At 32.7% G+C, this 16187-nt stretch overlaps 1 protein-coding gene across 2 annotated transcripts in view; it reads right to left on the bottom strand.

The window, feature by feature from the left end:
- LOC145269288 (uncharacterized) overlaps positions 1 to 16187 on the bottom strand; it is a 69017-nt gene that overhangs the window by 52063 nt on the left and 767 nt on the right. The gene's annotated exons all lie outside the window — the stretch shown is intronic.

The following is a 16187-nucleotide window of genomic DNA, read 5'->3' as shown; positions in this document are numbered from 1 at the left end:
ACAGAGACTAAGTTCACAATGTATTGTAGTCTATATTGCACTGTAGAGAACCTACTGTTGATTTATCAAATTATTTTTATATATGATGGCTTGCATTAAAGTTTAAAATGCAAAAGTCAAGTATCATGCTTCAATTGTTCTATAAACAGAAACATTCATTTTGAATGCAGTTTTGTCATATCAAAGAACCCACCGTCGATTTTATATGCTTGGCTTTACTGTTTGTGCAGTGATAAAGGCTTGAATTTAAGTTTAAAATCAAAAAGGTCAAGTATCATGGTTCAGTTGTGCTTTAAACAGAAACATTCATTTTGAACACACTCCTATTATATCAATCTACTGTTGATTTTATGTTTGTTCTTTCAGCTTGTGTGGCAATAAAACTTTTCAAATGCACTTGTGATATTAGGCTGTGTAATATGTTAAATTTATTCAAAATCATTTTTCTTTCTTCCATCGGATTATTGATAATTATCAAAGGCATTCCGACACAAAACCTATCTAAGAATACTGCCAGGCACATAAGTACCTTTGTGTAAAATTAAAAAAAAAAAATCAACCCAGCCGTTTTCAAGTCCATAAGAAAGGACTCACAGACAAAGTTCCTGTAAAATGTTTTTGACTCCTAATGGGGGTATGTGACGAATAAATTTACCAATCATTTTTATAGCCACCAGCTGTGCTAAACAACCAATGAAAACCTTCCAAAGTTAGTATAAAAATTGTCGAATTTTGGATTCAATCAGTTTGCCGCTAAATACGTCACGGACCGCATTTGATTCTTGGCCGCCATCTTGGTTACTGCCAATTACAGTCAGGATCTGATCTGAACTACGCCGCCATCTTTGTTTAACATAATGTAACAACACTGAACAGTTTCTTTTATATAATAGAAGTTATGAAAATATATATGGCAATACACAGCATTTTCCAGGTTTCATCCAGGGTAGCTTACTCTTGCTTCATTAGCCCTAAGTGCTGAATAATAATCAGTTCTAAGTGACAGTCTTCTAGAGATTGAAGGTTCAATATCAAGTGCGAGTGAATAAGAATAGAATCAGATATTATGTAATACTTCTGCCCAGTCATGGCTGACAGAACAAGAGCAAGCTACTCCCATGGATTAAAGAAAAGGTTGTTTGAAATTCTGTACAGATTCCCAAGATTTTTTTTTTTTTTTTTTACAAGGGAGTGACTTTCGGGCCTTGATAAGTGGTAACTTTCTTGAGTAGTAAGAGAATCTTTGGTTTACTTTCGATAGCCTCTCACTTCCCTTATTTTGTCCTTTCACATTCCAAGAGTGATGTTTCTAACAAAGAAGGAAAAATTGCTGTCTTTTGCTAATTATCATACAATTGTCTTTAAAATTACAGTAAAATAGTGAAACTTTTTTTATTAAAAATAAAAAAACACACAGAAATGCAAAAAGTAAAAACTATTGATATAATTTGCAGTTATATTATAAATAAATTTAAAAGGGGGGTTTCTTGCTTTTAATTTGAAAAGTTCATTCAAATATTTAAACATTTTAAAAATATATTACGCAACAAATTTAAATGGTTTTATATAACAGTGTATACGCTTCAAACTTAAATCCAGATTTCCAAGAGGCATAAAAGCTATTTCATCCTTTTTCAACCAACAAAATATTAAATTGACTTTTTGAAGAAACTGACATGAATTCTTTAGATTTAATTTCATAATTCTTTTTTGAAATTGAATTTTCAATTTTTTTTTATACTTATATGCTACTGCATTTTTGATTAATCACAAAAAAATAGTTCAACGTGTATTTAAAGTAAATGGGAGAAATACACCCACAAACATGAAGTTGTCTAATTTTAACTAAAAAAAAAAAAAAAAAAAAAAAAAAAAAATAGAGCTATCATTATATAAAAATTGCTTTTCAGGCTCCATCATACCGCGAGTGGTTGCTAAGACATGATATAAAAAAAAAATTGTTAAAAAGTTTATTAGCAAACCCTCATAAAAATGTTAAATGCAACTATTTTTTTTGGTGATAAAAAGATTTCAAATGTAGAGCAATGGCAGGTTGATTACAGTTTGCTGAAGGTGACCTTCAAGATAACAACTGTGACACCTTAAGATATTTAATTTGTTAATATAAGCGTAGTAAGTGGACAAGATGCTGACAGAGGCACGTTCTGTATCCATGATGCATAAAAATAAAAAAGCAGTACAAGTCCCTACACTTGCATCTGTAGGATGCACATCAATTTTCGTGGGTTGGTTGTGGACAATTTTTGCTCAAGAAAAGCAAACCTGGCTTTTCAGGATAAGCAATATTTCTGAGATGTTCAGTTTTTTTTTTTTTTTTACTTAGATTCATTGAACTACTGTTCTTTTCTTCACAACATTTCGGTCAATGTAACCTCCGACCTTCTTCAGGTGTATCTCGTCAAACTTGGGAATTTGGACAGAATTTTGAATGGAAGCCTTTATTTACTTCACAGGGAGGAGGGGTAGCATACTGTTGTTCTGTCAAGCAAGTCCTAAGTAATTCACATTATTTGGATTCATCAGACTACTCTTCTTATCTTGAGTGCCATTTTCACAACGTTTCGGTTGATGTAACCTCTGGCCTTCTTCAGGTGTATCTTGTCGAACTCTTTAATATTTCTGCCAAACTCGGGAATTTGATGAATCCAAATAATATGAATAATGAATCTTCATCTCAGAAATTCAGTTTAACGCCCGACGGTTTTACATACTGGCATACGTTGGAAGGCCTTTAGAAAGTAACGTCCAAACTAAAACTAGAGTAATAAGTAGATCTTGTGTTTACTTTTGGCAGCCTCATAATTCTCACGTTCCTTATTTTATCCTTTAGTCCTCACATTCCATGAGTAATGTTTAAGACAAAGGAGGAAGAATTGCTGATTCTTAGGTCAGTATCTATCCATATAGCACTTATATTTGGCTAGTTTTTAACTTTGAAATGGTAATTTTTTAGCACATCAAGTGGTTTCATGCCTTGTCTGGAATGATTTCCATAAACACAAGTGAAGCATGCATGGTCCCCATGAGTGCACAGTGAACGAGGCATGAAAAAATGACTAAGTTCAGCATTTTCGTATGAAAAATGATCACATGATCAGATAATTCATATTATCGACAAAGTTGCAGAAAGGAAACTGAACTTTGTGACCTCCACATGTCACTCAAATTTGCAAATTTAACTAACAACTTACTAACATCCATTTGCACATTTTTTTTTTACAAAGTGGTCACCACTTATCAAGGCCCAGAAGCCACCCGGGGATAAGGGTTATTGCGTGTACAGTACATTAGTGTTGAGATTTGATAAAGTGTCTTACTTAAGGGGGCAGTTTATCAGGAACTTTTTTATGTTGGACTTGAAGACATCCAGGTTGCAGTCACTTAGAGCAACTTGTTTATGTTGGACTTGAAGACATCCAAGTTGCAGTCACTTGGAGCAACAAGGTGGATTAAATCCTTACACACTATTTAGCAAAAAAAATCTTATCGTTTATTATTGTTATGGTGATCCTCCTCCCATGTCTACCTTGGGATCGTTAATAAAATTTACAATTCATTTTTTTTAATCCAACCACATTTGTTACTAATAAATGTCAATCAAATTTCAGTCTTTTTTTTATCAGTCTGTTTAAGCGTAGTGAGAACACTACAGATAGTCTCATCACTAAAAGGAGTTATTATGAGCTTCACAATCACCGAATCTTACCCCCCCTCCTTAGATTTTTATAAATGAGGTTATCCAAAAGATACTTTCCATCCAAACCCTCAAGCTATTCCTTAAATAAAACAGGCCATCACGGTCGCAGTTGTGTGTTTGCAATGCAGAGGTGGATATTGGCAGTATATCATTGGACACTGATAAAACAAAGATGACCCTGAATTTTTATTCTGACTGCTTACATTTCAATAGATGTAACTCTATAGGCATATCCTACAGCAATATTTTTTTTATGTTTATGTAAAATCAAAACTTGTTAAAAGTTTTTTGAATTCATCTTTTTATTTTTGCCAACAGCTTGAGAAAAAAAAAAAAATACAAACATTTTTTGAAGAAAAAAAACAAACCCAAAAAACATTTACATAAATCACTGCTAAAGGAAAATGACTAATATGATTTGATATTTTTTTTTTTTTTTTTTTTTTATTATTATGCCATAAAATGATAGTGGACTGGTATTTTTAAAAAGAGAGAAAGATTTAGTAATTCTACAGCTAAACCGAGCCATTGAGTAGGAAAATTTAAAAACTAATATATATATATATATATATATATATATATATATATGATCGCTTCTTTTTTGCTAAAACTGATTTTGTTTCATTAAGAAGTTTTATGTTTGCAATAGTTTAAGTAAATCACTGTTGGAGGAGAAATATAATTTGTCATTGCTATTTTATGTTTTGTTTTTATATTAGAAGGTCACAAAATATGACAAATGGGTATATTTTTAGAATGAGAGAAATAATGAGTATTTCTACAGATTAATGGAGCCATTAAATCCTTTAACTAAAGTTCAATTCTACATTGAAATAAACAATTTTATTTTTGTTGGTCAGAAGGCCACACTCAAATTTTGAAAATAGCATTTTGTCAATCTGTCATTTTGTGTGAGAGACAGCTAGGTAGTTCTGACACTATCACATTTCCACTGCCCGTACAAAGATGAAGAACAGTTGGACATTAGAGGGTGGTGGTGCTTTCACTAAATTTAAAAGTTCTTAAGATTATTTAAATACCTGTCACCTATTGGGCATTTTAGATCAACAAAATCCTCGGCTCAAATAATTATAGACTAATCTCTGTTTTCCCCTATAATTTAATCTCTGTTAATCTTTTTATTATCTTATATTTCTTTATTTAATTCTGAAATATATGAAAGCAAACACTTATCTTAAATCAAAAATTTTCATTATATCAAAAATAAACATTTTTTTAAACAGAAATAATCGTACAAAATTTATTTTGGTAGCTTCAATTAACTACCAAGTGATGGTCTTCAAGGTTTATTGGAATTTAGAAAATGCTGTTGGTTCAGAAGTCAATGTTTACAGTGTATAACTAAAAAGGCAAACTTTGAATGAATGGAGAATTCTTCAAAGTGTAATGTCCTCTTGTGGTAAATGAACATTAATAATATTGGAAGAATAATTATTAGATGAAAGCAGCCTAAACACTGGGGGAAACTCGCATTATTTCATTCAAAAACTGTGCAACTTTTACTATTCGTGCAAGATTTTTTTCAACAGCTAACACATAAAATCATCTAAATATGATTCATAGCACATTAGAGATTTAGCTAGATTTTTCTTTTAATTGTACCCCCTCCCCCTCAGATTTAGACAATGCAAAAACAAATGGAAACACAATTTGCTAATAAGGCAGACAATCATTTAGTAATTCTCTAAAATTCTCATTTGATTTTTTTTGGATTATTTGCATTTTTCAGACTACTCTTCTCATCTTGAGTGTCATTTTCGCAATGTTCGATGTAACCTCTGACCTTCTTCAGGTGTATCTTGTTGAACTTGGGCCATTGGGAGGGAAAATCTAAAACTGCTACATATATACACACACATTTATATGATCGTTTTTTTTTTTTTTGTTTTGTTTTTTTTCTGCAAAAACAGATTTTGTTTGTTTTATTAAGGAGTTTTACGTTTGCACCGAAAATGCTAACTAGAATTAAAAAAAAAATGCTAACTAGAATAAAAAAAATGCTAACTAGAATTAAAAAATGCTAACTAGAATAATAAAAAAATGCTAACTAGAATAATAAAAAAATGCTAACTAGAATTAAAAAATGCTAACTAGAATTTAAAAAAAAATGCTAACTAGAATTTAAAAAAAATGCTAACTAGAATAAAATAAATGCTAACTAGAATAAAATAAATGCTAACTAGAATTAAAAAATGCTAACTAGAATAATAAAAAAATGCTAACTAGAATAAAAAAAAAATGCTGTGATGACACAAGAGAAACAATTGTACATTTATAAAATTTATAAAACATCAAATTTTGTTAATATCAAAATTTTATCAAAATAACTACAAAAAAAGATTTCACGGGTTAAAACTGAATAGAATTCACTATATTTAGCAATTTTCACACTTTAGGCTGGTTTGTGATACCTACTTATTGTCTTTGTTTGGATTCGAACTTAAAACCTTAACTAATCTATACATTTTAATCAATGTTGTTGTTGTCTCAGACAAAGAGCAAAGTTTTGAAACTTAAGCCTATTTATTCAGTGTTCCATATTGGGTTGATGTTTGAGCATGTCAGCTGCTAATGTCATCTTTACTTTTCAGTGATGCTGAATACTATTGCAATGAACTTATGCAAATGTGCTCCAACATCTTCCATATCGGGTAGGCAGCTGATGGAAGTCTTTTTTTTTTAATACAGTTGAATTTTTGTTCAGATTTTTTTTCATACTGATAGAGTTATTTTTACTCCAGTGCTAACGGCGACTCTGTTTTAATCATTTAATAATGCCAAACTTTTGTCTTTTCTTTATTACGTTAGAGTGTAGAGAATGATGACAGCAAAAATGATAATAATCATTACAAACCAGCCTAGAGTTTATTGTAAAAAAATTAGTAAATATAGTGAAATTCCTTCAATTTATGATGCATTTATTTTTAGGGAATGAGAGTAATTTTGATAAGATTTGAATGTAAACAAAATTTTTGTTTGGGAAACCAACACTACATAAAAAGAGGAGCGGGGGGGGGGGGTTCGGGTAAAACAGCATACAATGCTAGAGGGTGAGAATGATAGATAGGAACTTGATACAAAATGACTCTTGATAATTACAACTAATTAAAACAATTGAAATAGACATTTTTTCAAACATATCTCAATCCCAAAACTAAGCATTTTAGCATATATTTTATTTGATTACAAGATATATGAATAAAGCCTTAGAGAACCAAATGTTGATTAACTTAGGTTTAGTATACAAATAGTTTAAAAATATTTGCTTGCTATCGAAATACACAAGATTCTAGAAGATGGAAATTAATGAACTTGATTAAAAAAAATATGATTAAAATATATATGATTAAAAAAAATATTTAAAAAATATGATAAAAAAAATATATATGATTAAAAAAATATGATTAAAAAATATATATGATTAAAAAATATATGATTAAAAATGATTTTAAAAAATGATATTAAAAAAATATTATTAAAAAAAATAATTAAAAAAAATAATTAAAAAAAAATAATTAAAAAAAAATATTAAAAAAAAATTAAAAAAAAATAATTAAAAAAAATAATTAAAAAAAATAATTTAAAAAAAATAATTAAAAAGAATAATTTAAAAAAAATAATTTAAAAAAAATAATTAAAAAAAATATTAAAAAAAAATAATTTAAAAAAATATGATAAAAAAAAAGATTGTAAAAGAACACAGATTATGTTCATGGTATTCATGATAAGGTTCAAAAAAATAACGTTGAGCAAAAACTTATTAACTTGTCTGACATTAGATTTAACCTTTCGCAACATCCTCTCGACATCAGCTTTCGGGTTAATAATCTATTTTCTCACATGTGCAACTTATTTCCAATTATTATATCACATGCGATGTCAAAAATAGAAAATATGTTTCAAATTTACGACTTGTATATTATGATAAAAAGAAAGAAAAATAGAATGTGGGTTAAAAATAGGGTTGCAGTTTTGTTTTGCAGTATGTCAACCTTTTTTAACATCATTTCTAGCTAAAATCATTGGTTAGTCAAAAGTATTGGAAATTTTTGGTACCTAACCCAAAGAAAACCATGGCTCTGTACAATTGAACCAGAACTTGTCTGCATTGTTAAGAAACAATTGTTGTTGAGAAAATGTTTTAATCCAAATATATTAAAATAATTGTACGCAAAATCTAACAAGAACTATGCTTTTTTTTTTTTTTTTACAAAGGAATCACTACTTATCAAGGCCCAGAGGCAATTTGAGGATAAGGGTTAAAGAGTGTACAATAATCAATTGGACAATATAGTAATCGTTAGTAAATGGAAATTTGGCAAATTTGTTAACTTAAAGAGAACAGCTCATCAAGAACTTGTTTACGTTGGACTTGAAGGCAAGTAGTCAGCTGGAAAGCAGGCAAACAGAAGACAGTTCCACAGGCGTGCAGTTCTAAGAAAGAAACTTTGTTCATGGAATCTACGTTTAAGTTTAGGCACAGATAAAGAGTAAGGGAAATTATTGATAGTGTTTACAGCTAGACGAGTGTTTCTTGTGAAAGTTGGGCAAGGGGGGACCATAGATTGAAGCTCAGTCGAACACTTTCCATGAAAATAACGATAAAGCAGAGACAGACACGCAACATCTCTTCTGTGAGAAAGAGGTTGTTGGGAAGAGAAAAGGACATCTCCTACGAGGCTACGAAGTCTATTTTGAACTCTATCAAGGCAGGATAAGTCCTTTCTAGCAGCTCCTACCCAGATGTGGCAACAGTACTCCATCCTTGGATGTACCTGGCTCTTATATAGGTAGAGAATTGCATCAGCAGTGAGATATCTATAGGATTGATAAAAGGATCCCACCATTTTTCCAGCGACCTTGGCAACGGATTTGATGTATGTGTTCCTTTTAAGATCAGAAGTAAAAGTCAAGCCCAGAAGCTTGTCAAAACATGAAGCCTCCCCAAGTTGAGAACCATTCATTTCAATTGATGCCAGATGGGGATCAGAGCATTGATGACGTAAAGATAGAAGCTTGGTTTTAGATACATTAAAAGTAACCAGCTATCTTTTTCCTCATTGTACCACATGCTCAAGATCAGAGGAGAGAGAATCAAAGAGAACTTGGTCGTTTACGGTCTTTGATGTGTTACCATAGATGATAGTGTCGCCAGCATAAATGTATACAAATGATGTAAGGATGTGATTTAGGAGATCATTAATCAGGAAGAGAGTCGGGCCTAGGATGGACCCCTGAGGGACTCCAGCACTCATACTGTGAGCTTCTGATTTCTATGCTGTAACACAAAATAATTGTAGAAATATTTTAATTGTTTTTTCTTTTTACCCCAAACTAGGCACAATGTCAGAGAATGGATTGAGAGAGAGAGAGAGAGAGGGGGGGGGTAAATTATATTGTAGACACGTTAACCAGAAGTCAGGATCAGCTGATCGGATTGCGTGTGAGTCACGTGATCAGGTTAGTTGAATTGAAGAGATTTGGTTTGGACTTAGAAGGTGACAAACAGCTTTACAGACATCTCCTCCCCTTCACTGGGGGGGGGGCGCTGACGTGCGTAGAAATGAGACCTAGAGAAACCACGCAAGCCAGAGATTCACTTTCCATCCTTCTGCAAGACATCTGGAAAGTGAAATAAACTATAAAACCAAATCATTGTTTTGGAGTGTTTGAATCTTCGTCCAAACAGGTACCAGTCTCCCTTCAAGACACGAGATGTTTCCAGATAGACCAACATCCAACACCAAGAAGGTATGCCTGAAAATACATGTACCACACACACACAACGGCATATGAACATATTATTGAATAGACTGACCAACGTTAACCCCGATTAGATATAACACACACGCCGGTCCCTGTTATTAGATACAAATACACAACAACAATGCCACTTTGAAGTAGGGGGCTACTATGTGGGACATAAGTTGCAGGGACATTATCAAGAGAGATGAGTAGCCAGATGTCTGCTCACATTAGACTTGAACTTCTGCATGTCAGTACAGTGGGAAAAGCAGAATCTTGAAAGTGAGTTCCAAAGTCTAGCAGTTCTGAGGGAGAAACTATTGGAGTAGAAGGCTTTCTTACACCTAAGGATCTCTGCTGTGTGGGGGTGGGATTTAGCTGCTTGTCGGGTTTGTCAGAGGTATTTACGTCGAGGGTGTACAAGTGCTCATAGTTCAGAGCATTCACAATTAAAATACTTGTAGAACAAGCAGAGGGATGCAACATTCATCGATAAGACAGAGGCTGAAGCTTAGATGACAGTTCAGGACCTATTAGGTTGGCGACTCTCTTTTGAACCCTGTCCAGGAGTGAGAGACTAGTAGCAGATGCACCATCCCAAATGTGACAACAATACTCCATACATGGGCGAATGGTGGCCTTAAAGAGGTACAGGATACTTTCGGGTGTTAGTAGCTTTCTAGCACGGTAGAGAGAGCCCACCTTCTTCACAGCGGCCTTAGCAATGCTCTCAATATATCTGTTCCAACTCGTGTTCCTTGTGAACATTAGGCCGAGGAGTTTAAAGGAAGTACTTTTGGGTAATCTGTTCTTGGCCAGTGCTATTGGCGATAGAGAAGGTTTCTTGTAATTATTGAAGGAAACAAGCTTAGTCTTGGCAGCATTGAATTTGACCATCCATTTTTGTCTCCATTCCACTACAGATTGGAAGTTTTTCTCTAGTGTTTCTGGCATTTCTTTAGATATGTGTTCATTTGTTTTCCCCTTGTGCCTATTGTGGTGTCATCAACAAATATACCTCAAAGACAATTTTGTCAGGGAGATCATTTATGTTTTGAATAAATTATTTTTATTTAACTCGCTAAAACAACTTCTTTTGTTTTAATCCGTTCTATGATCCAAGTTTTATATCAACTAGCTTTCATCTTGGAAATATGCTTTCGTGTCAGCTAATAAAATACTAATTTACAGTGTTTTCTTTCCCTCCGCCATTTCATATGGTAATCAACGTTCTTGTAAAGGCCTTTTCACTGTTGATTGCAGTGTATTGCTAGTCTTATACAGTTCTAGGAGGCCCACCTTCCCAGGCTTTGCCTTCTCTTTTTGAGGAAGGGGTAGTTTATTGCTAATCACCTGAGGCGACAGGACTGCCCAAGCATTTTCTGTGGGTTTAAGTGGTCCTCCTTGAAAGTCCTAACTTTTCACCCCCCTCTTCCTAGCCCTGCTGTCACATTTCTCACAGTGGGAGAGAAATATACACTTGTATCGCAATACTAAATTGTTTTAACATCAACACGTTCAGCATGTCATAATCTAAAGAAAAAATGAAAAGACACTTTTTTCAGCTACTGCATATCATCTTTCCGATGAAATTTCATGCAGTGAGAATGAAAATGTTTACCAAAAAATAACATATGTAGCAGTCACACGATTAAAATCTATTTCCTGTTGTACTAACATGTCTTGTGCATGCGCCGTTATGCTCAAACTTGCATCGCAAGGCTGTCGGCATTTTAGGACACTGTGTGCATATTCACTTTTTCAGACATTTCCACTAAAATTTGATTAGTTCCAGCCAAGATCCAGACAGAAGATGTTACATTCCCTGGTTTATCCCTTACCGTCGGCTTAGACAGAAGACTAACCTAACCCAAAGACGAAAGCCGAGATCAACAGATCTGAACTTTCTATAATAGCTACGGTCCAAACCAATTCTATCTTATGCTCCAAACAAAAGTTGCTGTTCAGTTTACTGAAACAGTTAAACAAAATTAATTCGATTGGAGAGAAGATTTTTGTTTTTTTTAAATAGAATCTAGTGACTATAAAAAGAGAAAGGAGTTCAGAGTTCTACTATGTTCGGCAATGCCATTGCGAGAAGAGTAATATGACGTCTGGTCACAGTGATAATTCTGAAGGAAGTATTTATAAAAGGTGCCAAACAAACTTTGGCAGAAGTAGCAAAAATATTTGCATGCACAACATAGGCACCAAGTGTACATATCATCCGTGTATTGCTATACGAGTCTGCACATACTTGTGCTAGTCTCCCAGATGATAGAAATCCATCACAGTAATGTCACAGTATTACCTATTGGGTGGATTCTTATCAATATTTTATTTATTTTTGAACTTTTGAGCCATTATTGATTCTCCGAAGATGGTGTGTTTTCGTCGGCCATGTTGATTACTGGTTTTACTTACAAACCTGAACACTTATTGTTTTTCAAATTGAATAAAAGCTTTAGATTCCATTAAAACACACAAAACTTATCCAGGTAGGTAGAAGAGTAACTTATCTTGCTTTTGATAACATTTATTTGTTATATACTTATTTCTTTACCCTTTTTTTTTTTTTTTCATTTGTTGGCTTCTCTGCTAAATCCCCAATAACTGATTTTCTTATATATGGGCGAATGGTGGTATTTCTGGTACTTGTTCACTTTTGCTACCGTGCTGAAATAATAACGTTATGATTTTGAAAGCCATTCTTAACATGGGGAGACGAGAGTGTTTTGTAACTATTCTGTGCTTTCACCTAACAATTTAATAAAAAAGATATGAAGCTTGAATTTAACCTGAAAAAAACTTTTAAAAAATAGCACAGTGGCAAAAGTGCACAGGTACCAATAAAAGATAAAATTTTATGGTCGCCACAACACCCCCGCCTCTCCCCCTTTTATGTAAACGGAATTTTTGTTAAATATTAAATGGTTCTTCTGCTGTTAATGTTGGCACGTTATTTACGGAAAAACGGTTAATTAAACTGCAGAAGCACCTGCTAAAAACTATACAAGTTCTTTAATTGCATACCCCCCCCTAAAAAGAACGAAAAACAAAAATGTTTTTGTAAACCGCTCGTGAAAATTTACTGACATTATTTTTACTATTAAATGAGGTGAATACTATTTTTATTTTATGAAAAGTATTTAGCCTAATTACTATCCAGTGAGGTGAAAACTTTATTTTATGAAAAATATTTCTAATTTAAAGTGCCCGCCATGTATTCATGCGCTTTGTGAAACGTCACGTGACTACGCGCACACGTACGTATATTTCAGTTAGAATCGCTACAGCGCAGGGTTAACGAAGGCGGTGAAATGGTTAAAAATAGTGCCAGGTCAACAGGTTAATAACTATGCAAACGGTAAATTTGCGATATCAGATTCGTTGTTAGCGACACTGAAAACCCCTAAAAAAAATTATTGGTCGGTGTTCTGTTGTAGTTAAGTAAACATTTACCATTTTTTTTAATATTGAATTGTTAATGAAACACGCTCCCTCATGTTAAGAATGGTTTTCTTAACATTATTTCAGCACGATAACAAAAATGCATAAAGACTGAATATATTTATGATTAAAAGAAAAAAAAATGTCTGAACGTTGTAAATAAACCAAAGAAAGAAAAACAAATGTATCCAGGATTTAATTTAAGAACCATATAAGCTTCTTTTTTATTATTTGCTGACCTAAAATATTGCGGAGGGGATTAAAAAGAATAAAAGCCCCATTTTACAACCAGCGAATCTAAAATAAAAATAAGTGTTTGTATAGGTCATTCCCATTCCAGATTCCGGTAAGGATTTAAAGCGCAACAGTCGAAAAGCGACCATAGAAACAATAGTACTTTTACAGTTTACGGATCGTGCTATTTGGTTATGGTGACGATTAGGTACTGAATATCACTTCCGGTTTCTGCTTCACAGACAGCTACACGGTGACAAGAAAAAAAGGGTTCCTTCTGAATATCTTCGTTTTAGATAATGTGAAATATTTTAATCGAATTCAGTATAAACTGGTACTGTAACAATTCAACTATTTTTACAGTATCTTTCAGTGGTACTTGTGCACTTTTGTCACCACGCAATTTAAAAAATATTTTTTTAGGTTAAATTCAAACTTCATGATATCTTATTATTATTAAATTGTTAGGTGGAAGCATAGAATAGTTACAAAACACCCTCCTCATGTTAAGAATGGCTTTCAAAATAACATTTCAGCGCGGTGGCAAGAGTGCACAGTCACTGCACAAAGTACTCTTTTATTTATTAAATTGTTAGGTGAATGAATAGTACAGAATAGTAAAAAAAAAAAAAAAAAAAAAAAAAAAAATCCCCTCCAAGTTTTAGTTAAGAATGGTTTTCTACCTTAACAAGGGGGCAAGTTTTTTTTTTTTTTTTTTTTTTTTAATTTAACAATCAAAAGATACCGTAAAAATTAAATTAAAAACGCTTGAATTATCACTGAACAACATTTTCCGTTTTATTGTCATCTGCAAAGAAAGCAATTACCGGAAGTGAAATTCAGTGTCTAATCGTAACCATAAACCTGCTATTATTTTATTTTTTAGGTGCTAGTGCACCTACTGATCCGCGCTATTTTTTAAATTGTATTTCCACGTTTAATTAAAGTTTTATGACATTTTTTTTTATTCAAAGGTTAAAGTATAGAATTGGCACAAAACACCACCCCCATGTTAAGAATGGCTTTTTAAATAATAACATTATTTCAGCACGGATCAATAGGTGCACTGCACTAGTACCATTTTTTATTTATTTTTAAAAATTTTATTTACTTTTCTAAAAAAAATTATTTTTTATTCATTTAATTCCATTTTCATCTCAAACAAGGCACAATGCCACTTTGATGTAAGGGGGCTACTATTGAGGACAAAAGTTGCAGGTATATTATGTAGGGAGTTGAGCAGCAAGATGTCTGGTCAGATTACACTTGAGCTTCTGCGTGTCAGTACAGTTGGGAAAGCAGGAACCCGGAAGGGAATTCCAAAGTCTAGCAGTTGTGTGGAAGAAACTATTAGAGTAGAAGGCTTTCTTACATCTGGGGATCTCTGTGTAGGAGGGGTGGGATTTTGCTGCTTGTTGGGTGTATTTATGTCGAGGAGGCACAAGGGCATGTAGTTCGGAGCATCCACCATTAAAATACTTATAGAACAGGCAGAGGGATGCAACATTTCGTCGATAGGACAGAGGTTGAAGCTTAGGTGACAGTTCAGTACCTATCAGGTTGGCGACTCTTTTGAACCCTAAATATTATTAGTAACGTTATTGGGTTTGTATTACTGTATAGTTTCGAAAAGGTTGTCAAAAAACAAATATATAACAAACAAATGTTATCAAAAGCAAGATAAGTTACTTTTCTACCAAACTGGATATATTTTTCGTGTTTTTATTCAATGTAGCTCGAAAAACATATATTGTTTACCGATGTATTGGAAAATTCAAAATGGCGCCCAACTCTCTCTTTAACACGGTAAGTTCGGGAAAAGGTGTTATACATAATAAACTAGACAAGATACTATTAAAAACCACCGAATATATGTCAACAACCTATGTCACAGTAATATATATTGAGGGAGTTTCTAACAGTATTTTGTCTAGTTTTATATTTATAGCATCTTTTCCCAAACTTACCGTATTAAAGAGAGAGTCAGGCGCCATTTTGAATTTTCCAATACATCGGTAAACAGTATGTTTTTCGAGCTGAATAAAGATGTTACATTAAATAAAAACACTGAAAACATATCCAGTTAGGTAGAAAAGTAACTTATCTTGCCTTTGATAACATTTGTTATATATTTGTTTTTTGACAATTTTTTCGAATCTATGTGTACACTGTACAGCTGTACACAAACCCAAGATTTATTTATATTTAGTGTTGCTTTTTATTTTGCGATTATTTTTTTTAGAATTATGTTTTTTTTTTTTATTATTGTAGTACTTGTTTTCAGCTAAAAATCAAAATGAATGATGCATTTTAACAGTCTCTATCTACCTGTCTCCCTGCGAGGGCAGAGTTAGACACACGGCTGGGTTTTATGTGGGAAAATTCCAGTGAAAAAAGTCAACCTCGATTGGAACAAGAATAAAAATTGCCTTCACCGATCGAGGACAAAAAAAAAATGAAGTGTAACATCAAGAACAAATACAAAATAAAAATAAGTGCGTACATTAAAATACCGCAATTATATATAACGCAACAATTTGAAAACAAAAGGGCACTTATGCAGAATACGGGCCAGGGTGAAATAACTTATTTAGAAATCCATTTTGAACATGGAGAAGGGGGGCGTTTTATAAGTATTCTGTACTTTCACCTAACAATTTAATAAGCAAAAGATACCGTAAAAATTGAATTTAACTAGAAAGAAAAAAAGTACGGTTCGTATTATCTAAATACCGAACCGTTTGTTCTTTTTTTTTTTTGCAGGAACCCAGGTTTCATTTTGTGTTTTTTTTTTTTCGGTTTTCGCTATTATCACATTTACCGAGTTATTGGAAGCTATGGGACCTGATCTCTATAAACACTAAATACTGAATTAAATATTTTGTAGCTTTGTCGTGCAATTTCATAGACCTATCATGGTCCCTTCCAAAATAGATGATATATTTTTATATAAGCAAAGGGAAAAAGTGATATCAATAATGAACGGGCGAGGTATAAATATTTGTTACTTGTTTATTAG

This window comes from Euprymna scolopes, chromosome 45 (genome assembly GCF_053919585.1).
Source record: "Euprymna scolopes isolate OS-2025 chromosome 45, ASM5391958v1, whole genome shotgun sequence".
Classification (NCBI taxonomy): domain Eukaryota; kingdom Metazoa; phylum Mollusca; class Cephalopoda; order Sepiida; family Sepiolidae; genus Euprymna; species Euprymna scolopes.
Note: the sequence above shows the minus strand (reverse complement) of the source record. Positions and strands in the feature narration are given on the sequence as shown.